This window comes from Trachinotus anak, unplaced genomic scaffold (assembly GCF_046630095.1).
Source record: "Trachinotus anak isolate AG129_WGS33_773 ecotype Australia unplaced genomic scaffold, CSIRO_AGI_Tana_v1 ptg000004l, whole genome shotgun sequence".
Taxonomy (NCBI): Eukaryota; Metazoa; Chordata; class Actinopteri; order Carangiformes; family Carangidae; genus Trachinotus; species Trachinotus anak.
In genome coordinates, this window is record NW_027273855.1 from 7,089,414 (window position 1) to 7,106,537 (window position 17,124).

The following is a 17,124-nucleotide window of genomic DNA, read 5'->3' on the forward strand; positions in this document are numbered from 1 at the left end:
GTAAAGTACTTGCATATCATGAGCTGGAGGTTTATGTCACTGAACTCCTCCATCAGCATTGGTTTTATTCAGGGAGTCCACTATCTGAAGTTAAACTTGAGTCTAAAGCTCAAAGACGATTAAAAACCTAGAACCGTTTGAGCTTTTGTAAAGTATATGGAGAGACATCCATTGTTTCCACACCTGACAGCTCTGGTGACAGCTACATCACACAGGTGGTGCACGGTCACAATGTGTTTGGACCTCGATATGAAGACTCCTTTTCTAAATCCCCCTCCTTCTTAAACACACACACACAAATGCACGCACCATCTTCACATTTCTGTGAAACATAAATATTTGTTATGAGTTCACGCCTGCAGCTCACATTATGCCGTAATAAAAATGGGGCTGAGGATGCCATCCTAATTTTCATTTGTAATTCAGTTCAGCTCTATTTGAATAATGTTTTGGGTGTGAAAGTAAGAATGAAAAAGTCCGAAACTTTTGCAATTTTCATCCTAAGTAATTATTCTCCTTTATAGCTGCCATTTATGTGCTTTTCGGTGGAGTGATTCTCTTATAGTTTTCATTTGCTGCCTTGTGCTGCAGCGGTGCCTAAATTCAGCTGTTTGGAAACAGGAGGCCTGAGGCGAAGCCAGGAGGCAAAGCTGCCGTCCACTGATCCTGAATATTTCAGCTGTGTCCCAGTTCAGTGTCACGATAGAGCAGAATGAAGAAGAACGGCCCCATCAAAGGACCAGTGACACAGATTCATTTCACTTTGATATTAAAGGAGACAAAGAACAAGCAGCAAGACAACTGTCAGAAGATAAGAGAAAACAAAGTGACCATATAAAGAAAATTGATTTAAGCACACAGAGGAAAGAGGCAGAGAGGGAAGAAAGAATGATGAAAATAAAGTAAAACCCAATGAGAATGTGTTAGCCCACTCTCGCCTCGTCTCATACATCCACAGCCCTCCATGACGTAGTTTCAAAGCCGATGGATTCTCTCACTCACGCTGCCCGCCAGCTGTAGCAGGCAGCTACAGGGAGAGAATTATTTATGAATTTATCCACACAGTGTGTCTAACTGCACACCCGCCAGCTAGCCCACTGGAAACAAGAGCTGCCTGGACTCTGGAGTATCTGTCCGAGCCTCGGCTGCTCACTGACTAAAGAATATTAATGACACTGTTCCTCTGCTTTATATTACAAGTATTTATCCTGTTGTGTTAGAGCTCGGTTTGTGAGGTTGAATGCAGTTCATACCTTCCATAGTATACCTGAGCAAAATACCATCACAGTGAGGCAGCTGTGAGCTATTTCATGAGCTGCCATCTGCTATTAATGAAGTGACCTGAAGCACGGTCTCATGACAGAGGACTGGTTAAGCTCGAGGTCATGGCTGTCATTTGAAAAGGTCAGAGTGCCACGCATGGGTGTATTGCCCTGTTTTTATTTATTTTTCTGTGTTCTGTGGATTATCAAACATAGAGAGCTCAGTGTGCTGATTTTTTTTTTTTTTTTTTTTTTTTATTTCTGACCAAACAACAGAGGATGTGATTTAACTGATTAGTTCACCACACTCAGAGATGATTTACCTCATGTTGTTTGATGCAGGTATTGCAGTATTATAGAAGCATCCTCCTCTGTGTAGTGAGTCTGCTAAAAAAAAAAAAAACTTGTATTGTACACCTTATCACAACTATGCTTTACACTGACACTGCACTTTAAGCAGACAGCTGTGATATGTGCTGTGTGTTTAAGTCAGATAGGCTTATATTAGTTTTGCTTGTGTTTGTGGTAGTGATACATACAGTGATGCATAATCCCTGTTTTAGTCACAATATATGAAAAAGACAAATCATCACATTTGTCAAGGTAATAATAATAAACTTTGTTTGAACAGCACCTTTTTTTTTTACCAACAGTAGAGTGAGGTCCAAACATCTGAATGTGAAAGTGGTCTCAGACTCTCCAACCCCACTATACATCTACATTACATCAGTTAAATTTGTAAATGTATCACTTTCCCTCTAAAAAAACAGAACCTCTCCAAAATGGTTTCCAGAGTGTGTAAAACTGAAAATGTGAGGAGTTTCAGTGATTTCTATGGCATTTTTGTCTTTATTTGACAGTTGGTGGAAAGAGACAGGATGACACTGCATGGGGCCTGGGATTCAAACCCAGACCAGTGCAGACTCAGACTTGATGGTATGCACCTAACCAGGTGAGCTACCAATGCACAAAGAACTGAGCTGCTGTAAAATGGTTTAGGCTGTCCAATGAAGGGCTGTTTGGCAGTAAAGGTTCTGTAAATCAGATTTCAAACAATCATATAGCACCAAACAACTATTTTCTGTAAAGATATAGTGAAGTCATGCCATCCTGAGCAGAGGACAAAGTCTCACCCCCTCTGTGTGTGTTGTCATCTGAGCTTCTCTGTTCTGTGTTGGCCCTCCCCAGATTTATTAAGACCCAGAGACCACCATACGAGATTGCACAGATTAGGTGTCAAGCAGCGTTCAGGTGAAAGCGACCTTCCAGAATTTCCTCCCCTGAGAAAAACAATGTTTTTTGGCTGACAAAAGAAAGAGATCAGACCACAACGCAGGCAGACTGGTCATGAGGACCACTGACTCAAATCCTGGTCTGTTCAGTTCAAATCTGTTTTCATCCATGACTGGCTACTTTAGGCATGATAACTTTCAGGGCCGACATTTTGAGGGGCAGGTGCTCAAGCGAAAAAAAAAGGGGCATCCCTCTCATAATTATGAAATAAAGTTACTTTCATATTTATTCATTTTAATACCGCACACTTGCAGACGTTCAATACTCAGCAGATTTCAACAAAATTATCAATTTACAAAGAGACAGTACTCTCTTACTATTTCAACATTTGTCACAAGAACTGGCAACAACAAAGAAAACAATGCCACACAGTTCATGCCATAGGGTGTTTTTATAGTGTGTCTATAAAATAATAATTTAATATCAACAAATCTTTACACCAAACTGAAAGAAGCTGTCGTCTAAATAAATTGCATAATAAACCAACCAATCTACCCTCCAAACTAGGCCTATGTCCAATTGCAGCAATTAGGCTCTGTGTGTTCTGTGCACTGAGGTGAAGGGAGCATTATGCTGCTATTGGTAAATGAGCTAAATCAATTTTGGGCCTGATAGTTAAGAGTTAATCTCCCAAAAATACACCAACAGTAGGATATGATGTTTATTCATTACAACTGTAAGCCTCAACAGACTGTAACTGTCAGTGGCCCAACTCCAAGGGCCCGACCTTACAGCCACTTTTTCTAAAAAACAAATTTTAAAGGGCTATTTGTCACATAGCAATATTTTAATAATATTTGAGGTAAATAGCAGCTTTTCCAGTTCCCTGAGCTCTGAGCCTAGTCTGTGTTACAGCAAATAAACTACTTTAACGTATTACATGTATCATTATTGCTAAAGGAGGCAGAAGAATAACTAAACATCAGACAAAATTTTAATTTGAAATGCTTACAGGAAGTGTTGAGTGTGTATGAACATGTAAAGCAGTAACGTTAACACGGCAACCAAATGAAAAGCAAATTAAAATAAGCAAATTAAAACAAGGCTTTGTGCCGCTATGGCCAATTCTACATATCAAACAGAGGGAGTTAGAAGTAAAGACCTGACTCTAATAATAGTCTATTACATTCTGGAGTTGAGCAGAACTTTAATGGTGCGATCTCTCTCTGGACAAACAGCAGAGCCCCATCCACACTAGGTTAGATGATGCACAGTCACATACGGAGGCAGAAAATCAATATTTCTCTGTATTTTGGAGTAAGGCCATTAAAGCTTTGAAATTAACCATAAAATTTCTTAATCGATTATGTAAAGTGGTTAGTACAGGGGTAATGTGTTCGTGTTTCTTGGTGTTATTATTGGGCGGCAGCAGCAGCAGTTGGATCTGGTGTGGGGAGCGCTGACTGATAACAGGTTGAGGCTTATTGCAGTTGTCCAGGTGAGTGTACAGCTCTTTGCAAATTAACAGGAAACAAGACTGACATGAATTTATACATTTTCTTAGGTTGAAAAGAAGAATGACTGGACAACAGATCAGCTTCAAAGATTGTGGTCAGTTTTTACTTTTCTTCTGATTCATCATGGAGTTTGAGGAGGTTTTGAGACGTCAGGCATTTCATAGTCAGGAAGGCAAGTAAATTAGCTGGGTTGCATTACTCCACTCAAGTGTAACATACATATAACTTTATGTAAATCTGCTTAACAGTGAAAGGGAACATTATGAATTTGTATAACATATCTTAGAGAAATCATGATCATGGAATGAAGGCCTGGTCCCTAAGCCATTAATTACAAATCTTCATCCCCTTTGACATCTAATATATCTTTTAATAGCCTTTGGGGCATTTACTAATAGGATTAAAAAATATATAATGTATATTTCACAGTTTTACGAGACAGTTTCACAGTATTTTTCCCTTTTTTAGGAATATTGTCACTATTACCTTGACATGAACTGCCTTGCATGAGCCTTCACTCTATGATTATGTTGTGCTTGTTAACTATGCTATTGGTATCTTAATTGTGCAGCTGACTGAAAAGAGTGAAGTTTGCTCTTTACCTCATGCATTGCATTATTCGTGTTATTGCACAAGCACTGTTACTAGGATTAACACTACTTCCTGGAGTTGACGCCATGACTTGGCCCAGATCTGACCTGTATCATCTGCCCTCTGATTGGACTTTGTGTTATGATTGAACTATCATTCTCCAATCAGATTCAAGTGTAAAAACAGAATCACAATATGTTTTTCAGCATCAGCATTAGATGCAGTTTACTGCTTTGTATCTTTACACACACACTCACAAAAGCAATATTTTTCAGTGTCTTTATGTAACCTCACCACTGATATCATTTATTCACAGTTTCTATTCTCATAGTCTCCTTTTCTTTTCACATGTACAAAAGAAAATTTCTAATTAAGATTTGAAAGTTGATTTAAAATACTCAAAATCTTTTTGACCCTAATTCAAGTTCATATGGTTCCTCCCAAATCCTGTCTGGTTGTTGTCCTCTTTTTCCATGGCATAACTTTACATAGATAAATTATAAGCTCCCTGTCAGAAAGTGTGAACACTACATCCTCATCATCGTATTATTTTTAAATGTGCTGCAATGCCCCAGCACTCAGCACAACTTAATTATTAACTATAAAATGTCTAAAGCGTCAGCTGGGTGTACACCAAATTACCCTGTATCAAGGATCATAATATTTACACATAAAAACAATGTATGTCCAACACATGTGAATTAAATGTAGCCAGGTGTGTACATAGTCTGCCAGTGTGTTTCTAAGGAAGCCTCACACCCGTCACCACTCTTTCATTCAGCTCTTCTGTGTTACTTGCCTGGGCATGACCAAACATGAACTGGAACAGCTGTGACGGAAAAGCCAAGGGAGGGAAGCATCACCTTATGTGACATTCCTGTGTTACATTCTGCATGACACTCTGGATATCTCTGGACATGACACGTCACATCACATGTCTGAGAGCCATGACCCTAACCCTAAAAAAAAACAAAAACAAAAAAAACAACCCAAAAAACAAAAAAACAAACATAAAAAAAAAAAAAAATCAAAGTTTATTAGCCTTAACATGCATTGTTACTCACAGTTTTGCCCTGGATATGTGACAACATTTATTTCTGGATATATTAAATGTTACATTATCTGACTATAGTGTCAAATAATCTTCACGTCAAAACAAAGTGAAGTTTAGCTCTTTCCGATTCACTCAGCTGACGCCGTAGGTGCACTTGTGCGTAGGAATATGGTAGTTAAGCTGCTACTAACAAGCTAATAAAACTGCTCAGGCTCTTTCTCACTTTATTGATAACCATCTGTTCGAAGAACTTCAGTCCGGATTCCGCCCACTTCATAGCACAGAAACAGCCACGGTCAAAACCACCAATGACCTGCTCATGACAGCTGACTCTGGGCTGTTAACCATCCTTGTATTACTTGACTTAAGCTCAGCCCTTGACACCATTTCTCACAACATTCTCCTAGAGAGGTTATCATCTGTTGGCGTCACTGGCATCCCTCTTATTTGGATTAAATCCTATCTATCTGGTTGCACTCACTTTGTTCAGTTAAAGAACTTCAGGTCACCGTCCTCCCCAGATCTTACTGGTATTCCCCAGGACTCTGTCTTAGGCCCCCTACTATTTCTCATCTGCCTTCTTCCCCTTGGACAATTTTTTAGTAAATATGGAATACAGTTCCTAGCTGATGACACCCAGCTCTACTTGACTACTAAGCCCAATTCTACTGCTATTCTGGTACCTTCCTTAGTCACATCCTACATCAACTACTGTAACTCTATCCTCTCTGGTCTTCCTTACAAACTCCTCCAACTCTGAACTGGTTCAGAGAGTAGAAGCCCATATCATTACCAGAACACCCTCCATGGAACACATCACTCCTTTCCTACAGCAGCTACACTGGCTCCCTGTTAAACACAGCGTTGACTTCAAGATTCTGCTTCTCACTTTCAAGTCACTTCACAACTTACCACCTCCATATCGCTCTGATCTACTCCACATCTGCACACCTACCCGCTCTCTCAGATCTTCCTCTTCCATTAATCTCACTGTCCCCCCTGCCTGTCTGACCACCATGGGGTCTAGAGCCTTCAGCCGTGTTGACCCTCAGCTATGGAACTCACTTCCACAAGACATCTGTAACATTGATTCTCTTCCTATTTTCAAAACACACCTCTTCAAGCTTGCTTGTTCTGTTTAGCTCACTAGTGTTTACTCATATTTATCCTATGCAATTATATGTATTTCATTTTGAACTGTTGTATTTTGCGCCTTGTTTTGGCATTTTATCTTTCACTGTATGTTGTACGGTGTCCTTGAGTGCCATGAAAGGCACCTATAAATAAAATGAATTATTATTATATTATTATCATTACTATTAAGCAGTTGAGAACAATCTAGTACCAGAGGAAAGTGTTGTTTTGATGGGAAGATAAAGCACTGAAAATATTCCAAATGAATAACGTAACAGTTTTCACCAAGCCAAACCCATTTTTGCAACACCCAATCTCATCTAAAGGATACTATGTAAATCCCTGTAGTAACTAAACTACCACTAATACTACTACTCATGTTCCATTTCACTAAGACTGATGATGAAGATGCTGGAGCTTCAGCTGTTTCCCTGTAACTTTAATAATCTTTCTGGGACAAACCCGCCTACTGCTACTGGCTCGTCCCCTTTGGAGCTGCCATTTGGATCCCATCTGCAGAGGTACACGCCTGGGTGTTGCACCAACACCTAAAGAGAGTGTTTTATTGTGGATTGTTACTAGATTAGCAAGGTTTTAAAAGTTGGGTTGTAATGTTTCCGTTAGGCTTAGCTAACACAAGAAGTGGTTGATTAGCCAAGTGTAACTTGACGGCACATGTAACATAATTAGGATTAAGTAAATTCAAGAACAGGAACTGAATTATCTGTCAAGCTGCCAGGAATTACCAGTGTCACTAATGATGAGGAACTCAGAAAAATGATAACTGCAAGAGAAAATTATTCTTATCACTTTCCAGAGTTTGACAGGAGCATTCAAGTATGAGACTGATATACAAGCTGCACAAGTGTGTTATTTATGTTCTGCTACTCTGAAAGTGATCTGTATTTTCACAGACAAAAACTGGTGTTGGGGCCAATATGATATACTGCATAAGGTATTTTAAAGTGCATATTGATCAGATCAGTGTTGCCAGTCATTAATGATTAATAGTATAGGTTGTCTAAAAGTCTCTTTCATTTCATCTTTCATTTGTTAGTGTTGTTTGTAGCCTTCCAGGTGAGGTAGGTAAGCCTAGGTCAAGTTGCAGTAAAGATGACACAGCATCTAGAATTACAACTAATGGAATTTCAAATGTAAAAAACAAACAAACAAACAAAAGAAATCATAATTTTAGCCTAATAATACTGTTTCCTATATTACATCTTACATCTTTAATTGTGGTTTTGAACTGAATTTTATTTTGGTTTTATGATTTAAGTGTAGAAAGAGAAATGGATGCTCCATGGATGGATGGAGCATGAGAGGTCCAAAATATCTGTCATGAAAACATAAAAAATGTATGAGATTTGCAACTGTCTCATCAGTCAGTGATGATCTTATCTAAAAACTGTATATTCCTACTGTAAATCCTATGTTGTTTCCTCAACAAGTAGTGTTTCTCACAGATTAGAGGTGTTGTCTGTATCTGTGACTGTAACAGAACAACATTGTCACATTATTTGCCAAGGCACTCAAAGCTGGCAAGCATGAAAGTAGCTAAAAGCTAATTTCTGCTTGCTCAAACAGAGCCAACATATCTTTGTTTCACAAGATAAAGTAACAACTAATTCTTGCCAGTTGGAGGATGCACCGTCACAAATCTGTGGTGATTCATCTGCTGTGAAGCAGAGTTTATCATTGGGATATTGGAACTAATAAAAACAAAGAATTTCCTTTTACATTTTCTTTACACATTTACACACACAGTCTGGATCATTGGTTCAGGGAGGTGTTCACTGAGACTGAACTCAAAATGGTGCAGTGGTAGCTCAGTAATTTGGCAGAGGCTAGTATAACTTTACTTTTTCAAGATTCATGATTCAAGATTAAATGTCACAAATCAGATTTTCAGTGTGCTAACATTCCCTACAGAAGCAGAGCAGCAGCAGCAAAGTGTTTTGTCTTTGTGTGTGTATTGCAGAGCAGGCCAGATAAGACCACACCAGATGGCAGGTGACAGTTCTGTAGGACACAGACCACAGGGGACAGACAATGATGACACTGATGTGTATGAGTTTGTGCACAAAATAAGAAAGAGAAAAGAGAGCCCAAGCATGAGTTTTATTGTTCAGATTGGAATTTTATCCTGAAAAACTATAACATTATTCTGCTAAATCAGGTCTCATTGGGAGGAGTCAGAGCTCTTGTATCTTCATGTTATTGAATGGTAACTGACAAGTGCAAATCACTGAAATCAAACTAACTCAGTGTTCATTTGTGATCAGCACGTTGGGTAAGGTTAAATATTTGGGTTAAATGTGAGTAAAAATGTTGCATCTTTAGTCACTGTCAACTTTCTGTATTAAAACAGACCATTATCTTTCCCTAATCTTGAAGGAACTCTTTGTAAGTTTTGCTATCACCACATAGCCAATGTTAGAATTAACAGCTGTTTACTTACCAGTCTTGGAAAGCCATCGTTGTGTTTAAAATATATAAGAGGTTATAATATGCGCTCTGAGCAGTGCTACTTCTTCAGGGCAGCCTGGACACCACAGTGACTCAGTATTGGAAAGTGAGTGGACAGGCCGACTTGGTGGGGGCTAGCTGGTAAGCATGCAAGAAGTTATAGAAATAGGAGCTAAATGAGTTTTGCTTTCCACTGCTGGAGACAGCTCTCGGTGAGTAAAAGAGTCAAGTTATATGCTGAACTTGCAATGTTTCTTCTAGACTGGTAAGTGCACAGGTGTTAATGCTAATGTTAGTTATGAAGCAATGGCAAAACTTACAAATAGCTCCTTTAACCAAGTGCTGTGAGATTCTAAACACAACCACATAAGGTTTAATCATGCTGTAGTAACTACTCGTGGATATTGTTCTGCAATTTTGGCAGAAAAGAAATACTTCGTAAGTGAACATTTTGCTGATACCTTCAGTATGAACATATTGGCAACTTGCCAAATATGTAAACTAACAACTTTTTACTCATTAGGTTAATAGAAAATATAATATATTTGCAATTAAGTTTCCTACAAAACATATTTTCTTGTATTTAAATGTAATTTGTGAGAAGGTTGTTTCATTAACTGGCAAGATGAGGCTGTTTAAACTGTTTAAACTGCAAATGTAATGTTACCGTAGAAGGCCTCAGGCAGTAGAGTGACAATCCATCAATCAGTCAAACTGGGACCAGATAAAAGACATTACTTAGACATAAATTACTTAGAAAAGCACAACATGGTTTAAAATAGTTTAAAATGGTTTCAATAGAATATAAATCATCTTCTTCAAAGATAACCTTACCACTGTCTCCACAGCTGGGATTGGTAGTGTGTAATACTTACTTTATGCATGACAGGTCCCGGATAATTTCGTTTTCAGAGTCGTTAAGTAGTGTCTCCTGCAGCCACAAACATTTAACTTGCACTATACCATCTATTCCTCTTAAGTAATATCCCCAGGATATCATATTAAAGCTCCTTGAAGTCTCTGCATTCTTGCTGTTCACCATTGCTAAACCAAAATGGGGCTGAAACACTATTGCCCCATTTTACTTGCATGGTCTGGTGGACTCACCAGTAAAACAGAATTCTAATTCTATTTGGGCTCCCCACTTTGACACAATTTAACACAATCGAAGGCTTAGGAAAAACACATAAGAACTGATGAGTTTCTACCTCTATATTTGTTTTCAATTTCCTTTAAGCCATATACACAAGTCAGTGCCATGTTAACCAAACTGGTAATCTGTGAGATCAATGAACTCAATAAATCTAGCAGAATTCTTTCTAGTACTTTTAACAGTATACTGGCTAAAGCTATGGGTCTGTAATTATCTGGGTTTCCTACTTTACCAGCTTACAGAACAGACAGTACTGAATCTGGTAACAAGCCATGAATCATAAAGACTGAAAAACAGCAAGGAGAGGAGCTCCCCTCATACTGGCATATTTAAGATGTTCAACAGAAATATTATCTGAACCACCTGCTTTGCTATTTTACAGCTTGTGTATAGCTTGGTACATCTCATGAGCCTTAGGCACTATTCAAGCATTATTCTAAATATTGTCCACCTTATACAAATCACTCTGGATACAACTGAACAAGGTACTGTAATACTGTCACTATAACTCCATGACTGCATGGTAGAGATTTTTTGCAGTTGTTAAGAACTCTCACTTCTGCCAAAATCAATTGCATTATTATAGCTTCTTAGCCACTGAATCAACCCTCTTGGCTTGCTCATTTTTGCAGATGAAGCGAACAGCCTACTTATATCTTGCATTAGTGAATTTCTTGTACTCAAGCACAGGCCCTTGTCTGTGTCTACCTGCCATAGTGCATGATTTAGTGACTTCACAGGCTTCGGCATGATACTTAGCTACATAATTAATTCCAGCCAGGCCTGATGTTATGCGTCTTATTTTTATGCTTATTGGAAGGCTTACTGCCTTCCCTTCATTAGTGTATCATTATACATGGAGCAGATATTTCTCCTATACTTCCTGACAGTTAGCATAACAGTACATAATTGCATCTCTATGTAAATGAATATTACTTTGTAGATGAATATTACAGAGACATTAAGGGTACTAAATTCCTTGTCATTGTAAGTAAACTGTATTGCAATACACCAGTCACCGCCAAGCCTAACCGTATTTATTGTGGTACAGTAGTGTGGTATCACACCCCCTGATTTGCTATCTTGGACTGTTCCTATGCCCGGGTCCGTTGTAGACTCACCAGCCCCATGAAAGTTTTCACTGAGAGTTTAGTTTTTTTTAGGGCTGTCAAATGATAATTTTTTTCTTAATCGCAATTAATCGCATGTTTTATCACATGATTAAAATTCTATTATTTTTGCATTTCAGAACTGTTGTCTCTTGCTTGACAACACATAACCTTCGGTCTGTCTGAACTAGAAGCTAACATTAGCATGTCTGATGTGAAGATGTATTTATATTTATTTATTTAGATGAGCTCTTTGTAAGTTATATTTTTATTTTCCAACTCATTCGATCTTCAACAACGATTTAAACATTTAAGGTGTCCCGACACGATCCCATGTACAGACTAGAACCATCCCCCTTTTGCTCCCATAGATATGACTTGCCATGAAATATCTTGCTTTGCCATATAAAATCTTTGCAGCAAGTGTCTGTGGCAGCTTGACAACAAGTAAGGGTGACAACAAGATTGTAGAACGTAGTGCTCTAGAATCTTTGGTAAGAGAACTAGTGACGGTGTAAAATAAAGAATCTTTGGCTGCACGCGAGTAACACAATTTAAAAAAAAAAAAAAAAACATGTTATGCTCGGTCCTTAATCTTATTGCGATTAACATGTTAATGCTGACACCCCTTGTTTTTTTTTTCAAGTCTTGCTCCACTAAAAATGTCTCTCACATACTGAGTATGTCACATTTCTCTAGAAGGTTGTCAACAACTATGCAGCGAGCTGTATCTCTTGCGCTCAGGCCCAAATGCAGGCCACAACCATGGTCATTTAGCAAGTCTAGTGAGCAGGCATCATTCCCCGATTCCCCCTGCAGCAGGTGCAGTGTTTGACCAGGTAACTCCAGCCATGTACAACTCATAATAGTGCTGGACAAATGCCCCTTCTGGCTAGAGCTCCAGATTGTACACCAACCCCATTACATTCAACAGATACTTTAAATGAGACTTGTGTGTACATTGTCAGTCTTTAGACAGATAACCTCACTGCCTAGTTGTTCTTTAAGATACACAGATAAAGTTTCAGGGTTTAGGTCTGGTTAGAAGGTGGAAGCAAAACACTCACCAGTTTAATCTTGACCATTTATGGTACCAACAACAGGCATAATGTTAGTGGCAGGGGTGGAGAGAGTACAGGAAAACTGTACTCAAGTAAAATTACTGTTAGTTAAAAGAAATTCTACTCAAGCAAAGTGAATTTACTTGTGTAAAAATGTTCTCAGATACAAGTACAAAGTAAGGCACTTAAAATATACTAATAGTAAATGTTTTACTGTTACATTTTTAAAAGAGGAAAGTGACAGGAAAGAAATGTTTTATGGTAATAATGATGATTATCTGACAAAACAATTAAATTAAACAACACCTTTGTTTCTAGGTGAGACCCGCACTAATAGCAACCATAATTAGAAATATACACTCAGTTGGCAGTGTTATATAAATGGTGTGGCTCTCTCAAGAGCGTCAGTGCGGCAGGTGTGAGTGGTGGAGCGAAGAGAGCGAGTGTGCGATTGAGTGGCAGTTCATGCTAGTGGCCGAGGGGAGCGGAGCCAGAGTCACGAGTGCAATCATTAGTAACAGAGAATTAGCAGACCAATGTATGTGGTTTTCAACCGCTGTTGGAAATAAAGTTCCTCAGGACCAAGGCTCCTGTGTGGTGCTTGCCGTCTGTGGCTCAAGGTCAAGGGAGTTTGCCCCAAAGTTCGGTCGAACTTCACCCTTGGAATAGCACATTAAGTCTCCCCTGTGCTCCCCAAATACTGAAGCAGGAAGGGTTAACAGCAGTTTATTAGGTACATGTAGCAAAAACTAATGCAGTCCTGCAATAAATCTTCCCTTAAAATGTTCAGTTTTTACTAAAACTGTTGTGGAGTTGTTGATTCAATTGTACGCTGTGTGACCTTTACAACACACAGCATCATAACGTAACGAATACTTGGATGTCAACATTAATATAATTTAATAAACATTCAAGTACGTAACTTTAAGTAACTGTAACCAACAGTAACATTAGTTAATTTTACCTGTAGTTTGGAGAACAAAGCTAGATCTCGGAGATGAGTGTCATGTACCGCGGAGCAGACACCTTCCTCGGCAGGTTTTGAAGGTGGCACTTAATTTCCCTGTTGAATTTTGTTGTGGAATCCAGAGTATTTCCACACATCTGACTTAACTTAAATGGACAAGGCAAGCCTTCAGCCGTGGTGACAGGTGCATTTAGAAATGACTGGAAAGATGCAGGCTCCCCCTTGTGGCAATTCAAAATAAATCCACATAAGGATGTATGCTGGCGAGCTAGAAAGCATTTTCAAGTCACTCGTGAGGATAATAACGATTATTCATTCACATTTTTGCTGATGATGAAAATTCATCACCAGCAACTTATTTTAAGTGTTTTTTATCACAATGTGCAATAAAATCATCCCATCCCTGCCTACCTTTATTGCTATAAATGGGACAAAATAATAGAAACAACAGGAGGCAACAGCGGGTGCCCATAGATTTTGCAGTGCATCCGGAAAGTGTTTGCAGCACTTCATTTTTACCACATTTTATGTTACAGCATTATTCCAAAATGGATTAAATTGATTTTTTTTTTTTTACCTCAATTCTACACACAATACCCCATAATGACAAAGTGAAAAAGGTTTGCTTGAAACTTGTATGTATTGAAAATAAAAAACAAAAATATAACAATAAAAAGTATTCACAGCCTTTGCTCAATACTTTGTTGAGGCACCTTTGGCAGCAATTACAAACTCAAGTCTTCTTGAGTATGATGCTATAAGCTTGGCACACCTATTTCTGGGTAGTTTCTCCCATTCTTCTTTGCAGAACCTCTCAAGCTCCATCAGGTTGGATGGGGAGTGTCGGTGCACAGCCATTTTCAGATCTCTCCAGAGATCCAGAGATGTTCAATCGGGTTCAAGTCTGGGCTCTGGCTGGGCCACTCAAGGACATTCACAGAGTTGTCCTGAAGCCACTCCTTTGTTATCTTGGCCATGTGCTTAGGGTCGTTGTCCTGTTGGAAGATGAACCTTCGCCCCAGTCTGAGGTCCAGAGCGCTCTGGAGAAGGTTATCATCAAGGATGTCTCTGTACATTGCTGCATTCATCTTTCCCTCGACCCTCACTAGTCTCCCAGTTCCTGCTGCCGAAAAACATCCCCACAGCATGATGCTGCCACCACTATGCTTCACTGTAGGGATGGTATTGGCCAGGTGATGAGCGGTGCCTGGTTTCCTCCAGACATGACGCTTGGTATTCAGGCCAAAGAGTTCCATCTTTGTTTCATCAGACCAGAGAATTTTGTTTCTCATGGTCTGAGAGTCCTTCAGGTGCCTTTTGGCAAACTCCAGGCGGGCTGTCATGTGCCTTTTACTGAGGAGTGGCTTCCGTCTGGCCACTCTACCATACAGGCCTGATTGGTGGAGTGCTGCAGAAATGGTTGGCTTTCTGGAAGGTTCTCCTTTCTCCACAGAGCAATGCTGGAGCACTGTCAGAGTGACCATTGGGTTCTTGGTCACCTCCCTGACTAAGGCTCTTCTGCCCCGTTCGCCAGTCGGCCAGCTCTAGGAAGAGTCCTGGTGGTTCCAAACTTCTTCCATTTATGGATGATGGAGGCCACTGTGCTCATTGGGACCTTCAATGCTGCAGAAATTTTTCTGTACCCTTCCCCAGATCTGTGCCTCGATACAATCCTGTCTCAGAGGTCTACAGACAATTCCTTGGACTTCATGGCTTGGTTTGTGCTCTGACATGCACTGTCAACTATGGGACCTTATATAGACAGGTGTGTGCCTTTCCAAATCATGTCCAATCAACTGAATTTACCACAGGTGGACTCCAATCAAGTTGTAGAAACATCTGAAGGATGATCAGTGGAAACAGGATGCACCTGAGCTCCATTCTGAGTGCTGTGGCAAAGGCTGTGAATACTTATGTACATGTGATTTCTTTTTGGTTTTTATTTTTAATAAATTTCAAGAAAACTTCTTTCACTTTGTCATTATGGGGTATTGTGTGTAGAATTTTGAGGTAAAAAAATGAATTTAATCCATTTTGGAATAAGGCTGTAACATAACAAAATGTGAAGCGAGGCGCTGTGAATACTTTCTGGTTGCACTGTATGTTGCAATATTACATTACATAAATCAAATTTCTGCTGTGTAGGCCCCCACCACAGTCCTCACCTTCTCCCAAGTCTGAGGCTCCTGCTGGTTCATCCCACAGTGCTATGCATCACCCTTAGTCTGGTGAATGGAACACTCCAATCCATACATTTGGCAAAAGTCTTCACGGTGATAGCAGGAAAATGTTTGCTTATATCAGCCTGTGGCTGCAATGCATGCTTCACAGAGCAAACCCCATGCCTCATTCTTCCAAGTGAGCTCGTGACATCCATGTTGGTAAATGTCACTAGCGGCAGTTCATCATAGCAATAAAAGACAAATTGGGGAATATTCTCCTCACACTCATTCATTACTTAAAGGCACACCTTTATTTTGTTGACATAATGTTGTTCAAACAACACTTTCTTCGAGGACTTTTTCAACTCAAAAGTGTTTGCAACCAACCAGACCATCTTGCCCTGGCTTAATGTCTTTATTTTTACAGTGCGGAAGCTAAGAAACTCATCCTCCACAATACTTTGCTGTCAACAGTCTTGTAGATATAAGATTTTATTCAAGACTATCTAAAAATAAGAGCCACCAAACCTTGTGGTGCAGTGTCTTATATTTTTATAGACAATAGGGGATTTGAATCAGTGGTACAGAGGGGGGTTAATTTGCAGTGAAGTAGAGGTAGCATTTCTACTTATGCCACTCTGAAAGTAATATTTTTATACTGCCTACACTGCTGGCATCTGACTGCTGTATTTATATTTTTTATTAGTATGTGTCCCAGGGAACATCATGCATTTTACACAGATTTTGTCCAGGGTCAAGTGGACAGCCTTAGTGTAACTACTGTAATGAACATTATAGAATGGGGCCATGATCAACAGGGTGATAAAGTGACTGGACATAAATTATTTCACTCAAAAGAGTGAATTTGGTGTTAAGTTACTCTTCAAGCTTGAAATTCAGCTTCCTAACTAAATAACCTAGGTAATTCACTTTAGATCATGCTATGTCAGTTACTAACAAGAATTCACAATATAAGCTTCCTCCACTGGATCAGCTTTTTAGCGCCTCACAGATAATTAAGAGCTCTGGGAATAAGATACTTCACTTCTGCATCTACTCCCAGAACAGTTTTTAGATTTAGTGGATTAATTTAAGCACATTCAATGTAGGTTTTTGACACGGTGGAGTCCCTCGTCACTTCTCCTGTTTTTGATATTCATGGAAACCAGGATATCAAAGGTGCAGCCAAGATTTGGTTTCACTGGGGAGTAATCTCTGCCATTCGTGTTGTCGATGTTGTAATTTTGGATTAATTTGACGATGATGATGATGTTCGTGGCTAAATTTTGGGGTAAACTCAAAACAGAGTGAGTGTTGTCCGTCCATGTCCAAAGGCAAAAGGGTTTATAGCTGTTCTGAATGGTCAATTACTCATGAGTGAAAGATGTCGTTGAAGAGGATTAGACACAGTT

General features: G+C 39.3%; 1 protein-coding gene across 2 annotated transcripts in view; it reads right to left on the reverse strand.

The window, feature by feature from the left end:
* Window positions 1-17,124, reverse strand: part of LOC139620209 (copine-9-like) — a 105,328-nt gene that overhangs the window by 38,825 nt on the left and 49,379 nt on the right. The window lies entirely within an intron of this gene.